Source organism: Haliaeetus albicilla, chromosome 28 (genome assembly GCF_947461875.1).
Source record: "Haliaeetus albicilla chromosome 28, bHalAlb1.1, whole genome shotgun sequence".
NCBI classification, from domain to species: Eukaryota; Metazoa; Chordata; class Aves; order Accipitriformes; family Accipitridae; genus Haliaeetus; species Haliaeetus albicilla.
This window is the reverse complement of record NC_091510.1, coordinates 15,809,989-15,831,625: the sequence shown is the minus strand read 5'-3', so window position 1 is coordinate 15,831,625 and position 21,637 is coordinate 15,809,989. Positions and strand designations below refer to the sequence as shown.

The 21,637-nt window shown below is 40.9% G+C and overlaps 1 protein-coding gene across 1 annotated transcript in view; it reads right to left on the bottom strand.

Moving 5' to 3' along the window:
* Positions 1 to 21,637, bottom strand: part of GRIP1 (glutamate receptor interacting protein 1) — a 327,461-nt gene that overhangs the window by 283,827 nt on the left and 21,997 nt on the right. The gene's annotated exons all lie outside the window — the stretch shown is intronic.

The following is a 21,637-nucleotide window of genomic DNA, read 5'->3' as shown; positions in this document are numbered from 1 at the left end:
CTAGTACACCTTAAGTTTACACCATACACCTACCCGCACCAGTACTCTTACAGGTCAATGAATGCTAAGCCTGATACCCCAATACTGCTACGGTGACTTTATCCAACCAGAAGACAGGAGCACTTTGAGCTTAAAATGTTTTTTCTTTATATTTGTTCTCTGTAGTTCATAAACACATTATTTTGTTCCACTTCAACTATAGTTTGGATTTGGTTGTTAGCGTAAACTTCCAGAAGCTGACTTCATGTCTCAAGAGATGAAAACTGCCTTAGCCTCAAGGAAGAAAGCAATAACAAGTGAGATTGACTTGCCCAATGGGCATACAAGGTCAAAATAAAGTGTCATATACTAACTGCAGTCTCCATCCAAAAAGCAAGGCTTCACATGGCAGCCTGTCCACACTATCAGAGCGCCCAGAGACCATAAACATCTCAGGGCATGAATACTCTAAAACATTCTGGTGCTACAGCTACAAAAAACAATCTAGTACGAATAAACTAGGGCGTGATTTGCAACCTGTAATGTATATCACCACAACTACACCAGGAAGTACAGTAAAGTTACCCTGCACTTACCAGATTGGGCAAATCTATTCATACAGGCAATTACCATCAAATAGCCAACGTACCATAAAGCTACGGATAGCGTCCATCAAGGGAAGTTATTTGTGTAGCCATAACTTTAACTGAAAAGAGCGAATTAGCATGGGCTTGGAAATGAAATCATGGGCAAAAGCCGTCAACGAGCAAAGTGACTGATACAAATCTGTAAGCTGCAACTCTTACTCTACATGCAGATACCACGAGGGTTGGGTTTGTTGGTTGGTTTGGGGGGTTTTGGGGAGGTGTGGGTTTATGTCCTAGCATATAGGTAAGAAGACAGCTGTATGGAAACTAAGCAATTTATATTTGTAAAGCAACTTGACCCCAAGTACCAAAGTAGAAGGAATAATTCTTGTGATTATTGAACTGGGCAAATCAGGACACTGAGGATATTGTAGAGGATAAATACACATGAAAGCAATTTTTTTTTTGTCAGTCTGTTTTCACAAAACAACTTCCACTAGGGAAACATTTTTATTGTGGCTGACTTCTTTTAGCTGATGAAAAGAAGGTTATGTCATTTTCTATCAGAGTTATCAGACAGAGTACAGAAATGTTACAGGAAGACTTTCTCTCCCTCTGAACCCGAGTTGCACACATCTTCAGGATTTCCACTCCAGTCCGCTTCTGAAGCTTTCCAAAGTTCTGCTGATCGCATTTGATGTCTGCATCCAGTTAAGATTTCCACCTAATGATGAAGTATAGAGAAAACTCTCAAACGCACACTAGCTACAGCAATATGCTACAAATTAGCAATATCCTCTTACTGACAGGAGAGGTGATGTTTGGCTGGATGCAGATTTTTTTTCAATACACCATCCCTTAAAGGTTACCTAATTTTCTACCCTCGTATAGTAGGGCATTCCCACTGGTAGTCATGTAACCGGCTATTCTAGACCAGCAATGCAATCACCAAAAAGGATGAAGTCACACCTGCTTAGAAGGTAAAACTTTCATGTTAGGGACAATTTTTCATTACACCTATGAATTAGGATCTCCAAGTACTGTAACTTTTTCCTGTCACTGTGGCATAAGTTGAATTACTCAATTTAAGAACTCCATGTAAAAAACTTTTTAAAATTATCCATATGGTTCCCTGAGGAAATTCAGCTTATTTTATCACCTTATCTGCCCACTCACCCTTCAAGTTTGTTGGCGAATTCTAGCTACATTTTAAGGGGGATAAAAACCCTTCAAAATAATTATGGTCCTACAAATGTGATGAAAATCAGCTGCTGGGAAGCATCACTAACTAATGTCTCCGCAGAGCAAAGGAGGAACTGCAGCACCGCTCATTAAGCACTGCTTGGCAGTGGCCGACTGCCAGGCAGTGTCACCAGGTGCTGCCGGCTGTACGAGGGACCGGTTTTAAGGATGTGGCTGGAGAAGAGGAATTTTTCCTCTGCTCTGGGCAGGATGTTGGCAAGGAGGAACGTAGGGGCCAGCAGATAATTAATGAAGTCAGGCTTCATTAGTTCTGATGCTCAAGAGATCCAATTGTTATACCTTATGATTGCTATTTACCTCTTGTCCATTTGCTTTTTCACTAAGGAGGCCATTAGCCATGGCTAGAGAGCATCACTGCAAGAGGCGGTCAGTAAGTCCTATCATACAGATTTTGACAGGTTTAAAGTCTCATCCTGTGCTGAATAATGGGGTGATGAGACTGAGACAAGGCTTTTTCCCAGTGTTTCCAGCAGCTGGCAGAATAGAATGCACGGGAAATCCCCCAGAAGAAAAACCATTGTTTGTTTGACAGTGTTAAGATGTACGTGTATGAAAGATGTGAAGGAGAGAGAGATGAATCTCGGGCAGTGGATAAAAGAGGGAAGCACACATAACACAGAAAAGCCACATTAAATTTGCAGGCCAAGCTTCTGGATGCTCATGGAAATTTGATTATGAGCTCTAAGAAACCTCATGCATAGAAAAAATGGAATAAAAGCTGAAAAGACACTTAAACAGTAAACCTGTATATTCCTTTTGCTGGAAATAGTACATTTTTGCACAAAGTAAAGAATACATAAGTTCAGAAACAGCTTCAATGTGTCTACCAGAGCTTTACCTACCACGTAAAAATAAAGTCCAAGGACTCATATCCTTGAAGCTTTTCAAAATGATACAAAAGCGTCAAGGTCCGTTGCTCGTCCTGGAGGGCGATCTATGGCACATGGACTACTTGTCCTACAGTACTGGGGAAGCAACAAGGGAGAAGCTTTGTGCTCAGACTGGCACAAGGAAAGAAAAAAAAATATTCAGTTTAATCTGAACCAGAACTTTTCCAGCCAGGGTTGCTGTACTGCACCCCAATTCTCATCACCTTACCCAGATTTGCCAAGAGCCTTTCCCACCTGTTTTAGAAGATGTCATTACTCTGCGACTCCCAGGATCCACTCGTGGCGGTCAGCAGTTACTCGGATGACAGCAGGAATGGCAGACGGCACCCACCGCCAGCACGGCTCCAGCAGCCCTGCCCAGAGGTTCCCCGGTGCCAACTCCCACGTCCGCCAAGACGCTCCTTCCATCGCTCGTGACCCCCCGAACCTCCGTTCTGAAGCCGTATTTGCAGTCTTACATTGAAACAGCAATGCCGTCAGCCTTGTCTCCAGTGGCATCTGTCAGTACAACGCATCCCTAAACAGCACGTCATGGAAGCAAATATACGTTTTTACGAGTAGAAACGTTTCGGTCATCGTCTGTCTCGTAGCCCACTGCAAGGTCAAAGAGCACTACCATCTCAGAGCCCGATTTCAGGAATCCAGCCCTCACACATTGTCTCCAGATAAGCTGAGAGTGAAAGAAAAACCCACAGGCTGCTTTTCACCAGTGCCCTCGTGTTGGCAGTGAACAGAGCACAGAAGAGACCACCCGCTCCTCTGCCGGGGCACTCTGAGCCCAGGGTGCTCAAACAAGTCCATGCTGCGAGACACTCCGCAGAACGGAAGGCTGCCTTGCTCTCTTGTTATTTTATTTTGTTTTCATTAATGAAGCATTTTAACAACAGGGTGATGACAGCTCATCACAGAGTTTTTGAAAAAGGTCATGGATGGATGAGAAGAAAATGGATGCCTGTAAAATTTAAATTAAAAAAAAAAAATCTGAATTTGCTGAGGGATTTCTTCCTTTGATTTAATACAATATCTAAACAGATGAAGGAAAAGTCTCATTTTTAAAGGTGTATTTTTGCCACTCTCCAAGGACTAGCTGCCTCAAAGCATACACTGCTTTGGGCTTCAAGACAATAAAAGAGGTCAAACGTGTTGTTTTTACAAATGTCATATGCACTTCAGTTTGTTTATTTTTATTCTTGCCAACTCCAAGAAGTTATGCCAAAAGGAAAATGCTGTGAAGAAGGAAGTAAAGAAAGATAAGGTACAGGCCAAACAGCAGAAAGGGTCTGTAAGGAAACAAAGGCATCCCAGCACCTGGAGAACTGTCCCCAGCTCTGCATGCACCAGCAAAATTCATTCCTCGGAGATACAAACCGAGGATGAAAGGAATCGGTGAAAAAGCTGCCAGACTTAGTAGTAGAAATAGAGCTACTTATCAGAAGCCAAGAACTGGAGAAAGTAAAAAAAAAAAAGTTAAAAAGGAGGACGAAATGACAGCAAGCACCTTCCGAGAGCCAAAACTGGTAGTACTGCTGAGGTCTGCAGAAAATTCAGAAGTTTTGAAGAAAATATGGCAGTGTAGATTCAACTATAAAAGTCTTTTTTTCTCATCCTATTATTTCTTTACTGTGCATGCTGTGAGCTCTGGATGCAGAAATATTTATTTATTTAGGAGAAACGGTACAGGTTTACCTAAATCACATGCTCCCACAGGAAAAAAGAATATAAGTACCAAAGCCTGCTGAGTCAGCCAGAGTAATGGCACTATAAAACAAGCATGAGGCTTCTCATATCTGCTAGAACCACACAAATCTACCAAAAGGGTGTCGAAAACAACCAGGGTTTGCCCTGGAGGGGCTGATATGGGACCAGTGGAGAGGGATGGCAGCCTCTCCTTCCCACAGAGCCCAGGCCAGAGTAGCAGGAGCTGTAATTTACTCTCCTCTAGTGGCGATTTCTGAGGTTTTGGTAACAGCCCCCACAAAATCAGCACTGCACTTCAACGTAATTGCAAACTCGGGACTAAAGAACTCCATGAGCTGCTAAAATTGAACTGTAAAATCACTGCTAGAAAGAGCACCTCCAGAAAAACTGCTTTTCTTTCCTTTTTAAGCCAAGGCTTGTGATCAAATGCACATTAGATCAGTATCACATTTGCCAAATAAAGAAAAAAAAAATGTACACACAGTAGTACTGCAACTGGGAAAAACACAGGGAGGTACTTTTAATAAATATTTTTCATTAAAAAAAAAACCACCAAACACACACAAAAAGAGAGGGCATATCCAGATCAGTAACAGGACACAGGTTTAACCAAATAAACTTGCAAAATACTCACTTCATTTTCATTCTTTCGATTTTACTCTACTGGAGTTTCAAATAAACAGGAGCATACATAGCCTTATTTCCTAAAGAGGCAAATTTTACCACAGGAAACTTCAAGAACACCAGTAGGTGGCACTTGGAAAAGAAAGAAAAAACCCAAACCTGAAACACTAACATTCACAAAATGAAACTACATTTTAAAATTTTTATTCTAATAAGACATACAAAAAAAATCTTTTATTTTTAAAACACAGCTTTAAATGAGATCATAGCCTTTTAGGAAAAATAAGGCTCTATTTTAGTATTTATTACAAAAGGATGGGATGTAGTTATTAATTCCAATTGTAAATAATACTTGATTTAGCTAGTTTGTGTAAACAGATATCCAAAGGCAAATACTCCGTCATCCCAAAGACGAAAAATACAGAACAAGAAAGAGTAAAATACACACAAGAGATCATACTCGATCACCTACAAAAGACAAAGGAGAAAGTGTATGGTAGTGCCACTAAGAGGAGGCTGGGATGGGAGTGAAGAAGCTACTCTTGCAGGTTCCCCCCGTGAGGAATGAAAGGGGTTTTTTTGCAGGTTTTATATAAGCGGGGGCCATGGACACCACCAGCAGCTTCTCCTCGAAGAAGAAAGGTCTTGAATTCTGCCCATCTTTTAGCAACATACACATCCCTGCAAATCTTTTAGGAGTGTCCATAAATGGAAATGATAGTATTTTTAAGAGACTGAGCCATTTTCCAGTCTATCGGTCTTTCAGCAAAAACTCCTAACTGAATCTTCGCGGGGGGGGGGAAGTTGGTTTTAATATGTGAAAAACTGGAGATGAAACACCTATACAGTAAACGCGTTGCATTTTAGCTTTCCAGTACTCTGCAAAAACCAGAAGCTACTTTGCAAGTAAATCGAACATGAAGTCAAAAGAGAGAGGGTCTATTACAAATACTGAAATACCACATTACATTAAATTTAAACCAGGTTTATTATTTTTAAGTGAACTATTAAGCAACAGTAACATTTAGAAAGCTGTTTTCACCAGTGCATTCAAGAGGAGCAGCAGTGTAAGTTTCCAGGTAACTACCTCTCTCTCAAAGAATTCTCAGTCATTTAATCAATAACTCAGTAAATAGCAAATTAAATCCATCAGCTACAGTTTGATGAGGCAGTATTGACTCAAAAGTTTAAGAAAGCTGATTATTTCCCACATTCAATTAAAAAGAGTGTCACCATATACATAGATCACATGACAAATGTGCTGGAAAACAGTCCTGTAATTAAGCAGAAGACTAATTATTTATAAAAACCATTTGCTCATTTACTAGATACAATCCAAACTTCACAGTCCATGAAGCATGATAGTATTCATTTGTATATGCAGGCAATAAAATCTCAGCTCCTGCCTGAATTCCAACTGACATAGGGTCACCTCAAAATTAAAAAAAAAAAAAAAAAAGAATAAGTAAACAGATAGTTCAAATGCATAGACAATAATGCAAGATTTGACATTCAAAGCAAAATATAGGGGTGATAAAGAAATCGGAAGCCAGTCAAAGCAACATTACTGTGTTAACTTAAACAAAAAAACATCAACTCATTCTTTGGCCATGACTAAATCTGGACTTGAAGGTTTGACATACCTCCTCTTGGAAGTATGGGCCTCAGCCACATCCTTACACTTGACTCTGCCTTCAAAGTGAAATAATTTGCAGGATTAGACTGTGATAAAGTATATCGTCAATCCATTACATAAGGCAAAAACCAAATCCCTGATGGACACCGTACTCAGCAATTACACCTACCATGCCCTCTTCCTTCTCCGTACCTCCTACGCCGGCCGGCCACAGGGGACCTGCTCCCGCGTGCCATGACCAAGAGCCAAGGTTTTCATCCCCGTGGCGCTGCCGCATCCCTGCCGGAGAATCCGGCCGCCGGCAGGAGCCACCGCCTCCACCCGGGGACGGGGGTTCGCAGCGCAGGAGCGGGACGGAAGGCTGTGGAAACGAACAGGACGGGACCGGGACCACAAACGCGACGGGCTTGGGGGCATGGAAGCGGGGTGGCTGCAGTGCTCTTTTTTCCCCTCTGGGATTTGGGATGAAAAAGAGAGCGAGAGGACGGGGAATGGATGCCAAGGAGTACGATCAGACGGGAGGGATCGATAGGAAACGGAGAGAGGGAGAAACAAAGAGTGCTTAACAGGGGCTTCCTGGGGTGCCAGGAGCCAGCTCCTCCTTCCAGGGACGTCCAGGCTTGCCCCTAACTTCACAGCAGAAATTTCATTTTTCCTTAAGAAGTGACAGGATTGCACACCTGTGAGCGGTGCTTAGAGCCAGAGCTCAGGAGAAGTTGTATGAATTGTTCCACATCCCTCGGAGGACGCCCGGTGCTGCAGACCATAACTCGGAGAATTAATGGTCCTTTTAGTCTTTCTGCTCCAAAAGAAAGGCACTGAGCTGCAACGGGTCTGTAAGGCTTGCAGCGTGTGCTCACCGGCACAACCGCATCAGAGGATGGCCGAAGAAAATGGAGGCCACAGCTTTTGGCTACAAAGATACTAAGCAAGATTGCCATGCTCAGTCCTGGGCTTTCTCATTCCAAAATACACTGAATTTAAATTCCAAAATATACTTAATCTGCTGAATTCTTCAAAACTCCGAAGACTTATGGGTACTCCCTTTCAAAATTAAATTTATCATTAAATCTCTGTAGCTGTACAGACACCCTTCAAATAGTAAAACTTTGCTTGGTTTTCAAACTTTAGAATTATGAATCTCCTGTCCAACTTATAATTTTAAACCAGAAAGCTCTTTATGTCACTAATCACAGGAGTCTTTCACTTCCAGGAAGCAGTTCTGCCAAATTCAGGTCCCCCTAAAATTTTTGCATCCTATGAACTCATGGTTGCAACATTTTAGAGATCAGCTTTTACTGCAGGAAGAAGTACCGCCTGACCACCAGCTGAGAACAGTATCTCTCCTTGGCTTGCCAGCTTTTCTGGCAAAGGCACCCTTAGAAACTACGCTTACGCAGCAGACTTTGCAAATACTGACTCTGCTGCAGCCGTGCACCACAGGACAGGGGTCTTCCTCCATGACAGCTCAGAAAAATCACAGGGGAAGGAAAAGAAGGAAGAGATTTCCCTCTTCAGGAAAAAGGATTATTGTGGGGAAAAAAAAAAGGTAAAAATATTTCAAAGATTTCATCACTTTTTCCTAGTAAAGACAAATTAACACTTAACTAAAACACTGACCCACTGTATGCAGAATGCAGCAGAGTCTCCATTCAGTTTTTAACTCCTGTCAGCAGAGTCACAGCAGACAGTTTGGGGCTGGAAAAATGGCTGTTTGCTGGTCCTGCCGTGTTGCCATGACTGCAAGAGGAGAAAAGCTGCAGGGAACCAGGGAGGGAATTCCCTCTTCATTCCAAGAGCACACTGCAGCCTCAAATCCCTCCTGCTGTCCCGCTCCGTATCCGCTTCACAGCATTACTGACCATGGAGGCAGCTTGGGAGCAGAGGCAGGGATGCTGGGATGCTCCAGCTGCACCCGACTGACACACTCCCATGGTCACAACTGGTGCGCCAGGGACGGAGCTACTACAGCATTAAATTAACATCTGCCTTGGACATCTCAAAGTGAAAAATATCATACAATTGTTACAGGGCACTTCTTTTCTTTTTTTGTAAATGGAAGTAGTACAGAAGTTTTCAGGATCTAATGTCATATAAAAGTACTGATTTCAAATTATGAATCGTTCTATCTGACAGCACAGTAAGTGACATAAAATGAGATTTAGTACTCGCGATAAAACGTTCGGGTTTTATATAGATACACATAAGGCAAGGAAAAATACCTCAAGGGAAATCTGCACCAAATTGTAAACCACAAGAGGGACATGGAGATTAAAATTCTGGAGGCATTGTGTATTAAACGAGCAGTATACTATTCAAAAAAAAAAAAATCAATTGAAGCAAATTCAGTACTTCTACAATTATTATAGCACAATAACTGTCATTTTGAAGGATGAAGGTTGGTTATTTCAAAAGGTTTCTATACAGCACTTCTCTGCCTACTTGAAATGTGGTATTTTCAAACTGCAGTATCAGCCAGCCAAATAAATGTATTAGACACCTTCGAGCAATGCACTTAAATGAGAGAATATTCATAAAGGATTTAGAAAAACATCTCAATTCACTGACCTAAATATTACAAAGCAAATCACCAGACTGTCTTCTACATGCAACCGTGTTGGAAAATTTCAATTACTTCTTATCTTATAATTAAACTACTGGCTTAATACTTTGCATTTCTATGGTACCTTTCACCCAGGGAGCTTAACGTGCTTTACAAACATTATCAGCTTTTACAGTTAGCTGGCTTTTGTGATGAGACACTGTATTCTAGACTTCCAGTTTGAGGTTTTATGTTAATTACATACAAGTAAAAAGGGATCTCAAGTCACACCAGGTAATGTAAAGTTCACCCAAATAAACTGAGTTACTGTGAATTCATTAATGAGAAAGCGAGCGCAGAAAAGCCAGCAGGAGGAACACGCCACAAAACTTATCTTCTTCAGATGTTTTGCTGCATCATTGCTGCCATTTTTAAAATAGTATTTCTTAATAGTAAAGACACAAAAGGATTTTAAACCCTTTTAACAAATCTGTACTAAATAAAGCAGGAAAAATTAACATCTATTAGTTAGCATGTTCACATATACCATTTCTTCACATTGTAAGATATGAAGAAAAGAATGGCATTTCAATGCTACACAGCCAATACTCCTTTTTGGCAGGGTATGTTGACTCAGCTGTTTAAGGTTTCATGGCTCCAATAGCATTGTTAAAACCCAAGTGCTCCAAGATGTAAATCATCCTGACTTTTCCCGAAGTAGCTTAAAATGTTAGAAACCTTGCCAGCTCAGGAGGAACCAAGCAACACACAAAAGTCTTTAGAACAACCTGCAGCAATAAGTACCACAACTACTATCTGCTCAGCCCATGAAGGACAGCAGATAAGCACAGAATTCAAAGTTCAGCATGTTGCACTATTAACAAAATAAAATATTTAAACAAACACTTTAAAGTAATGAATAATATATAGGTACAACTCACTGCTGCAGAATGAATCATCCTTACAGGACAAAATAAAATATTTTATAAAATTACAGATTCAGAAAAAACAGAGAATGAATGCTGAAGCATTGAGGTACCAAGTATAGACTTTTCAAAGATTGTATGACCTCAATGTCCATATGAGGTACACAGTTCATCTCACCTGAGTCCTGATTGGAGGGAAAAAACAGGGAAAAAAAACTCCTTGACAGTCCAGTAGACAACATATTCTACAGACACCACATACTTTTACTGAAAAACTACTTGAGCAATGGTTTACAGAGCTTTCAATATTTTATTGGGACCATTTATTTTCTCTTTCCATCTTCAAAGCACAGCACTTCATTCTACTATATGTTCAACACTACAAGATTCCCAAAGAAAGAAAAATTACAGCTAATATCATTTTTAAACCTCTAAGAATATCCTAAAACAGATTTTCTGAATTTAAAAGCTGCAGTATTTTAAATCCAAGACTTAGACTCTTTTGAGCATAGCCAAACACGAAATCCCAGTAGAAAACAAAGATTATCTCCCTTTCCTAAGATATAAAATGATAATCTCTTGCCATTTAAGATTACAAGATACTAGACCTGCGCAAAAAAAAAAAAAAAAAAAAAAAAAAAAAAGCCTATCCAAGAAAAAAAAATATCCTAGCAGAGGAATTGATTTTGGAAAAAAAATTCACAAGCAGTGGGAGAGAACATTTCACTTCCAGATTGATATTACAAAGATACGACGAAAGGATGAAGACATCGCGAGGCCGAATAACGAGCAGGGCATATGAGGCATTCAAAGCTGCATGACAAAGAAGTATACAGTAAGTCCACCACTCGCCGTGCGATTCTTCTAGTCAAATATACAGATCTCTCTCTGCCTTCCTCTCCTCCCTTCCCATCTCCATCTCTCTGCCATTAAATGGCATCGCGGCACTCCCTCTATACCCTAGAAAGCACGTACACAGTGCTATTGGAGGGATGGGGGTGACATTTTTTGGACACATATTATTAGATACTTAGGGTCTGCCTGAAACCCTGTGTGTTCACAAAGCCTCTTCTAATAATCTACAAATCTGTTACATGGCCCAATTATCATGTCTGTATGTTGAGTTAATTCGAGGGGAACTGTGCTGGAAAACACAGATATGAAGGCAGGTAAGAGCAGTGCTGGCTTCCAGCAGCTCCTACCAAGCAGCCCCACCTGGCGTAAGGAAACCGAAAAAGGACGGTAGATTTGACAGGGAAAAAAGAAAAAGGACAAAAAGGACCAGCATAACAGCAAACCCCAGCCTTCTCACTTTGACATGCTTTGTCCCTACGGCTGAAGACTACACAGTGCTTTAAAAAAACCGAAGCAGATCAGAGGAAGCTGCTCTGCGTCCCCATACGCAAGTTCTTGGGGAGGACAGCGGGCGCGCGCGTGCCGAGCCCGGGGGGCTGCGGGGCTGCCGGCCGGGCAGAGCCCAGGCGAGGGGCCTGTCGCCCACCTCCTCCGGGGGGCAAGGACGCGCTCAAAGCAAGAGAAGGGCCAGCCGCCCAGCATACTTTTAAATGGCAAAGTCCGTCTGCTATTTCCTATCTGCTGACTTCTATTTCGTATGTTACTATAACTGAAGGCCAGGCAAATTTTTTTATTTTTTTTCCTGTGGTTGGGTCAAACGTATCATCAAACAGCTTCAAGTAGTTTACATTAAATCCGTTAAATTGCACTGCTGCAAATGACGAGGTTATACGTGGCCTGAAGCGATCATTTTTAAAAAAAAAAAAAAAAAAAAAAAAAGAAGAAAAAAGAAATTCTCTTTCAGGTCGAGTGGAAATATATGACTCGTTAAGCCAGGGTAAAATCAGTTATGGCCTGGAGATGAATCTTCCCTTCTGTCTGAATAAAACTGACATTTGTGTTCCACACTACAGATTCAACAAACAGAAGTTAATTAATTTAGGACAGCAATTCTTTTAATGCTTTTGGCAACATCCTAAACCAGTGAATACAAGTTTAAGTATTTACAATGTTCCAAAATCTTAGAAGAGAGTGGCAGCTGAACAATTCAGGACACTTTAAAAATAATGCAAAGAGCTGGGTCTTGGTCTATACTGCGTTCAGATTGCTATACTTCCACTCCTTTGCCAAACGCCATTTGCATCTAGATATTTCTTTTCCAGCTAAGTGATTCATATTGTTGCTTGCTTCCTTAAATTCTTACTGCTGCAAGGATCAGTTCAATTTTATAACTGATGTTCATTTGTTATTTGTGAATTATACCAATAGCTTGCAGTATGTTTAAAAACACAAATCACCATGCGCATTTTATATGCACACATATAAAGAGACAGAGAGAGAGAGAGAATATATTAGAAAGACAATATTGTGTCATAACATTTACCAGTCACTTGCCAGAATCAATTCCTGATGAGATGAGTGGACTAATTTCCCCAGAGACAGATCATACCGAGTCCTGCGTGGCTGCAGTCTTACTGCCCTGAGAATAAAGTACAGCTCCTCTACCAAGCCTGGCGATGTGAAACACCACCTCAAGCTCTAAGCTTGCCTCTAACAAGTGTTCATGTTTGGTAAACATGTTTAGTACTGCTGCAACTAATTCTGTGCAAAATATTTCTTAAATGAGATGCATGAAATGTAGTATTTCATTGCCTTTTACATTCCAGTAACATTTTCAACTCTCAGGTAAAGGGTATTCTAATTTTATTTTATTTTTTCAATAATGGAGTCATAGGAAAGTCTGGCCTTACAATTAAGTCATGTTCTACCATGCCAAATACTTGGGCTTAATCCTCTCCCCTCCTACGGGGTCCCAGTCTGAAGCTGCGTAGTGTGAAGTCACCTTTAGCTTCAGCCATCTATCTTTAAAAGGGAAGAATAGAGCTTTTTCTTGCCTACTCTTGACCTGTTCTGTGTAACCAGTTTGTAAGCACGGGCTCTTGTGTGTATGGCACACTGCTTGGCACAGAGGGAGCTCGGTCTTGTACAAAGCTTCCAAGCGGTAAGACGTGCCATCCTAGCACATGTTTGTCACTAAATATACAAGGAGACGGACGATCAGGACCCTTCACCCCCGCATTCCCGGGCTCCACGCTACCTACAAGAACAGCTGCCAGGTGACAAAAGGTGACAAAAGCTGCCCAGGCCCACGACGTCACTGATGAGGAGAGCCTGTAAGAAATCTACTCCCAGCTCTGCAAAACATTTTGACTTACAAAATCCCATTTGATTCAAAAATCCTCCTTTATCTTTATTCACAACGACAAACTTCCAAGCTTCCATGTTTTAGAAGAGAGCTCCCAGGGAACTGCAGGCAAGAACCTGACATTTGAAAGATGCAAAGCTGAGGCAAACAAGTTTGATCCAGAAGAAGAAAATCCAATGCTCCACGATGGCAGAATGAAATGTTCTTGCTTACGAAACCAAAAAATAGCAATTCTGAGGGACAGGGCACAGGCGTAAAGACTGGTGACCAGAGATGCAGATGCCTCTGTGTCTGTACACCCCGCTTCCACACCAGCACAGCAGACAGAGCTCCACGGCGTACTCCTCCTTTTCGGCTTCACCCACGCTCCAACTTCGGTAACCGAACTAGGGGGGCTACAAAGTTGATGTTGGCAAAACAAAATGACAGACACTCGGTCACCCTAGCAGAACCAGTATGTTAAGTTTAATCAGCAATTATTTCCAGAGCCCCAGGCAGAATTTTATAGGATCCCTATACCAGAACATGTTAATGCCCCAGCTCGATTCTGGCAGAGAGCAAGCATTTCCCACCCCATCTCCAATGACAAAAACTCCAGACAGGAACCGATCACTAGTAGCCTGGGGTTAGGAAAAAAGAAAAAATTTCCTATATGAATGTTTATTTGTCCAAAGGACATCAGCCCAGCGAAGCCTTTGGTGCCAGCCACTGCAGCAGTGCGTCAGCCCACGAGGTGATTCACTGCCCTGCTGCTCTTCCCACAGCGGAGTTTGCAGGACTTCAGAAAGGGCTGGCCAGAAACCACAGATACGCTACAGAAATACAAAAGTCGTGACAAAGAATATTCTTAAAACCTGAAGAAAATCAAGTGGAATGACTACAGATATGGATCCGATATGGAACGATCAAGAAAGGCATATTTTATTACACCTTCAATTGAAAGCAACAGTTCTGCAAAAATAATTCAGGAAGAAGATCAGAACTGGCTATGCTCATAAAGGAGGAAATGATAATGCAAAACATTTAAAATTATTTTATATTTGCTTTTCTCAAGGCAGATGCTCATAGAAACTGTCAGGAAGGAAAAAATTTGTGAAAACTACTATGGTTAAGGTAAATCAAGAAGAACACATCAATTATTTGTTTATATGGCTATGAAGCTTACTGTAACAGTTTTCTAAAAAAGAAAGCAATGCCTTTTCACAATCAGCATACTATGCCTGTGGGTTTTGTCCCCAAGTAAAACAAGGGCCAGTATTAAAAGAAAAATAATACACACACACACATATATATAACCAACACTCAAAACAAAGTTTATCAAATAGGGAGCCTCAGACTTGTCCAAAAAACAGAGTGGAGCATTGTGTAATACTGACCTGAGGTGCATTTTTGCAAATAGAAAAGAACACAGATGGAACTAGATACTCAGATCTGCTAGATCCTGGAAGGAAGTCTTTAAGCCAGAAAAAGTGAGGGAAGCACTGAATTTATAAGGAGAAGTCAGAAAAGCTAAAAATATTTCATCTGCTTAACAGAGGTGCATAGGAACCTCCTTACATTGAAGGATGACAGGACTAACTCAGAAAATTGCAAGCGTTGGGAAAGTTATTATGAATGACAGAATAAAACTGTTGAGTACATAAATTCTGACAAAAAAGGTATTAGAGTATGAAACAATTTCCAAAAGAAAATGACAGAAGCATCATTGCCAGTGACAAGCCTAATACTACACCAGACAAAAATCCTGAAAATAAAGACAGACAACTTCTGTGTTTGCTAAATAGAAACCGTACCTAATTTACTCTTGCATAGATAAATAATTTTAAAAAAATAAGAAAAGATGGGTGATGATCAGCTGTCAGAGCAAAGTCATCAGTAGTTTTGCAGATCTGTGTTAGGACCTATGCTACTCAATATATTCCTAATAAACCTAGGAAAAAAGGTGAATGGTGAGGTGGAAGGTTTGTTGACAATATTTAAATTAGCCAGGAAAGTAAAAATATTATTGGAAAAAAAAAATTTAAAAATTACATTTATGAAAGGCCATGGACCTGGGGGGTTGGAGCAGCAGCTGCCTCGCCTCTCTCGGGCTGTTGGACCCGGCATGACATATTTTCCTCCAACACAAAATACATGTTTTCAGGCAACCATCAGCTAAATGCTTAGCAGTCAAAACAAACCAGCAGGTTATTAGGAGTTATGCAGAGGAAAGAACAAAATAGAGAGAACAAGTTTAACACTGCCGATAAACCCACTGTGGCGCTGCACCTGGAATGCTGCCTATGGTTCTGCTCCTCTCCCCGCACAATCAACAGTTAAATGGCTCGAACCCCGCTGCCTGGAAAGGGGACGAAGGAGCCAAGATGTAAGAGTAGCTGATAAAACTCACAGGCGGCACACCCAGGACAGGGAGGGACCAGTTGTACCTCTTGTAACCCAAGAGCTCGGGAGCAAAGGGTAGGATGTTCACAACAAACAAATGGAAGTCGCCTTCAGACAACTTGGATCTAAGTCCTGGGACTCTGCCACAACATACTGTGGACACCAAAACCCTACAGCCCAACAGATTTATGGAAGAGAAATGCAGTAAAGGCTAATAACCACACAGAGATCACCCCTTTCTCAGGAGAATATCCTGAGTCACATACCACTTAAGCGTGGGACAGGAGGGGTGAGGGTGCTCATTACCTTGTTGCTGTAATCTTCTCCAGCCTGTCACTGTTGACCACTGTCAGAAAGGATATGGGGTTAGACAGACCTCAGGTCTGACTCAATACGAGTAATTCCTACATTCTGTTCTTATTTTGATTTTTAAAACGTTTAAAAGCAGTAATAATACAGAGGACAGCTCCACACAGTGCTGATAATTTTCTTATTACGTAGACAGATTTGTTTGAAGCTTCTGCCCTTTTTTCAGTCTGCAGTTCCTTTTTTCACCTGGATCATTTCACAGACCAAGGTTAGAGAGAGGACCAACACAAGAACTGCCACGACAAGGAAAACCAACATCCTCCTCTGGGGAAATGGAAAAAGACAGCTGGAGAAATGAGAAACAGGAAAACGATGCCACTTTAGATAGATCTGCTATTGACAGAACAGCAGCCTGGAGCCAAGCACCCCCTGCCTTGCTATACGTGCATAGCCGATAAGAGCTAAGAAAGGTTAAGGCACAGATGCGCAGGAATCCTCCTGCACTCCCATTTACATCGCAGAGGGTCCAGCTCCTATGGCCCTTTAGCAGCAATCACAGATACAATAGCTTAGATTTTTCCAGTGATGGGTTTGCAACCCCAGTGCTGCCTGTAGTCCTTGTCGTCCAGTCGAAGCTGTACTGCAAGATAAAAGTTATAAACTTTATAAACATCTGAATGAACACCAGCTGACTCTTGACAGTGAAACCAAAAATCACAATCCACTAATTCCACCAAACCATCTGCCTCACCAGAGACCCACCTCCTGTGTGGGAGAGGAGGTCCAGTCCGGACCTTCTCACCCCCATACTTTGGGAGACAGACCTTTTTTCCACAAAACGTATCCACCTTAGACAAGCACGATGACACAAACTACATCTGCTCCGACAAATATTTAAAATCCCAATCACGCACCACAATGTCACTAGCAAAGCAGAGAAGGGAGAGATGGGATTTCATTCAACTAATTTTAAACAGTTCTGTTTAGATAAAAAGCGCAGTACAAACTTAAAACAATTATCTAAAATGTTACAATTACACGGAGCCACCTCAGGCAAAGCTTTCCGAAGCAGCAGAGACGATTCTCCCATACTGGAGACAGCAACCCAGTCTTCATGACAGCACTTTGTTACTGTTATTTAAAAGGACAGAGTCTAGACCAAAGACACAGAATCAGCAACTCCAAACTCAAGTTCAATGAAGTCAGACAATTCAAATGCCTGCAAGTAAATAAGCAATAGAGAAAAGGGGGCAAAAAAAAAAAAAAGTAAAAGTACTTGAAACAGCAAACATGCACTCACAAAACTCACTGCCAATAACGGTAGTATTTCAAAGTGCAAATCTACAAGACAATGCCCACTGATTGACAGCAGCTTTCAATGAACAGACATTGAGTCTGGTCAAGCAAGAGCCCTAGTGCATGGGAAGACAATAAGCATACATAATAAGAGACCTCAATAAATGTAATCCATTCCCACTTCCAAAAATTAAAGGCTAAATAGCATTAAGATATATTTAAAATACAAAAGAGAAACAAGGATACTCTTCATAAAACTTTAAAAAGAAATAAATAAATCAGATTCAGTCAAAGAGAAGAGGAACAAAATGCTCTGCCTAAACCCTGACTGAAGAAAAAAAAGCCCTCTCACACAAACTGAAGCTCACCACGCTTAGGGTCAGATGGACAACTGAGAGAAATTAATTTCCAAAACAGGCCCAGGTCCTCCAGAGCTTCACAGAAGTGGGATTCTTGACATGCACAAACCCTGAGTCTACCTTGGGACGAACCATTTTCCTAAGTTCTCCAATGCAAACATAGGGAAAGAGAATCACTATGCACCATTAGCAGAGACACAGAAACCCAAGACGGGGTAATTTGTCACTCTCCTGCAATGACAGATAGGACTTTCAGCAGGATGAAGGAGCACATGCTGATCTCAACAGCGTTGCACTGGGTTTGGGCACTCTCTGCACTACCCTGGTCTAAACTTCCACTTTCTTCTCAGATGGTTAATGACAGTAGGTCATCTGCGACAGCTCAAACAGAAAATGCAAGAGAAGCAGAATTCTTTTGCAGGTGGTTGCAGGCAACAATATTTACTTCATCCAAACTAGCAGTGAGGATACTCATTGCTTTACGACATCCATGGGGGGAAGAAGTGGGAAACATAAGATTGTGTAGTACCTTAAAGCAGAGCACAGGGAGCCCTGGAAATACAGTTAGTTAGCACTGAGACTCAGCTGATAAACCTCACTGAAAGCCTCGGCACAGTGTCGTTCCTTTAAGACGCAGCATGTTCACATTATCCTAAAATGCAAATACAGCTTGCTGACACTGAATTTCCAATTGAATTTTGTTTCCAGCTAAAAACCAAAAAAAATGCAACTGGGAAGCAGGGTTTTTTTGCCAATAATTTCTATATGCACATACACATCTGTGTTGTGCATGTGTGTCTATATAGTCAAAATCCCTTTTTATGTTGTAGTTCTGGCATAAAAACTTCATCCAGCTGTATTCTTGACAATTTACTTACTAGCAGAATTGGAGGTTTACTTAAAAATAAATAAATAAATAACGTGCACACACAAAATGACCAAGTATTGACCAGAAGTGGGAAATCTACCCATGATGTTAAAACATTAAAACATTTCATTTGCAGTCTCTAGCATTAAGTGTGATGATAGAGAAAGCTAGGAATTAAGGAACCATTCTACCCTTGAGATTAGGTTAGTCCCCATAAGTGGTAAGCAGTTGATTTCAGAATGTGTAAGAATAAATCTAACCAATGTGTAGCACTAACTAGTGTTTCAAGAAGATCTTACTCTCAGCTGGGGCTCCTGATGAATCCTACGTGTGAAGCAGGAGAACGGCATCACTTCTTGAAGATACCACCCAAACCTCCTCTTCCCAAGCAAGATACATATTGCTCTCTCAAACCATGCAGAAAGAATGCAACAGCAACAACGTGGTTTACATGGCCACAACTAAAACCAATTCAGCATACCCAACCAGCATACAGACTAAAATACAAAGGAACCGTCTATTAATTAGATATGTTTCTGCCTCTCATTTCCACAAAATATTCTGTATGAACTTTTGCCACATGGTAGCAGTTGAAGCCAGTCAAAAAAAAAGCATGACTGGAAATAAACCCAGCCTAGCACAACTGTGTCTAAAAGCTTGATGTGTGTATCTTTCTTTTTAAGTCACATAGAGATCTTCTTTAATTGCTTAAAATGGAAGCTACCAGAAGAGCAACTTTATTAGTCTTTCCCTCACTGCAAGGGAAAAACTACAAATGGCAGGGAAGAATTAGTCAAATATTATTGTAGAGTCTTGCCTTTAATATTACGATGGAAATTACAAAAATTAACTTTGATTAAAAACATGAATTTCATTAAAGTTTTTTTTCCTTCAGGAAAAGAGAAGAATCAAAATTTGAACTTCTGAAGCAGATCCTAGCAGAAGCTGAGACTGACAGGTGAATGCAAGCCCAACAGAAGCACGGGTAAGAGGATTTGGAAGAGAATGATAGAAGAAAGCCTGCCCAAAGGAGAGCTTTAAATGTTAGAAACAGAATCCGTCATTTAGCCACTACAAAATAAAACCTAATAGAGCCAAGTAACATGCTCTGTAAACTCTGCACAAGCTAAACAGTTGGCTGCCAGTCCAAGAACACGGCAATCCAGTTGCGGTCTATAAATGCAAACCCAACCCCAGCTGACTATGCAGCTTGTCTAGTCTCCAGCTACCAGCAGTAAGCACGGATGACAGCCAAAGCTAAAGCCAGCAGCCAGCCCTCATATAAAAATACCCGTGTATGGTCTAAATTAGCTGTATTCCTGAGCAGTGCCCTCCCCTGGGATTGTAACTGTGCTCAATATCAGCAGGTGGAAGAAAGCACTTAAAATACTCAGAGAAAATTTAAGACAGACAAGGCTTATGGTGCTTGTTACATAAGCAAATAGTACATGCTAAAATTGCTTAAAAATCATTAGGAAATTACGACAATCTGTGCTGAGCCCTTAACCCACTATACCTGTTAATTTAAAATGTTATTAAATGCAGTGCACGTCTGATGTCAGGCAGCCCATGTTTTTCAAAGTGCTTGATTTTCTAAATATTTATAACTACGCTTTTCAGAAATGCTAAACCATTTTTTTACAGCAGCATGGTCTTTTTATATTCTTATTTTCGTTCATCTAATAATTTGATAAAATTACAGTTTTTTAAAAATCAGGTAGGAGTTGTACATTTTTTCCTTTTGCATGTCTTCCAATTTCTGAATGCTAGTTTTGAAAGAAATCTATTCACCAAACAACATGTTGCACAAAATAAGCAATAACCAAGAAAAACAAATGTGCCACCTCATACACCTCATACAGAGTTTAGAACCCAAAACATTATTTTAACGCACAAGTTTTTCTGAAGAATCTTATGGACTGTGTATTTTTTCCTCCATGAGGTCAGACTGCCTAACCGTCCAACATCAGAGTAGTGCCTGTAAAGAGCACCCTGGAAAGTTTTGCTTTGCAATATTATAAAACACCTTCAAATAATAGGTAAGATGAAAAAGACTACAGAAAACCAAAATGGATGTTTTCATTACCCCAAGCTTCATCCATTACCAAGCTCTTTGTTTCAACTTCCCAGCAGACCCTTAAGTTTCTAGAGAACCTGAAGGACCATTTTCAAATAAAGCACTATTTGAAACAAATGCATTAAGGTCAAGGTATACTACCTTTGAACATAACTCATACTAAGTAATGTCAAGCACACTACTAGGACCTACACAACCAGCATTCTGCAAGTTCCATCAATGCTGCTGTAAAAAGAAATACCCTACTTGCTCATTTATTTTCTGAGAAATGACATACCAACTCTATCTCAGCTCTCCCTCTGGGAACCAGGACTGATGTCGTGAGCATCAGCTCCTTAGGTAGCAGAAGCCAATCCACTCTTAGCCAGAGACTAAAACCTTTCCAATTGTAACATTTATATATGTATTTATTCTAGTTGGTATTAGTGCCAATGATTAAAACTGACACTGCCTTTATGTGCCTCTTGCTTTGCTGGATGTTAGCTAGTGAGCTGAATTTCTCGTGATATCATGTTTAGACTTAAATGACAAATTCTTTTATTTTTTAATAGACATTCTGAGGGAAATTGAACACTTTATGTGACATTAAATTTCTTTTCAGGCAACCTTTTCTTTTGAAAATTTTAGATATTCCCCTTTCAGCTCAGGGACCTGAAGCCCAGCAGAGAGGGCTCTGTACTAGACATCGGGTAGACTTTCCAGAGAGCTCAGAAATCCTACACAGCAACAACTGACAGATCAGACAGACCTCTCACAGATCTTAGTTTGCACTCATCCATTAAAGCTCTAATATTTTTGCAGAGTCCATTCATTTTGTGGATGCTTTTAGGAAGCCTATCCACAGACAAATCTGTCAAGGGAGCCCAAGCCTGGAATGTGCCACCCATTCCTGTTGGCCTGGGACTACAGGGACAAAGAAAATGCCTTCTGCAGCGGCAGATAACAGATCAGGAGCTAAAAGGGACACGAGGGAACCTGTTC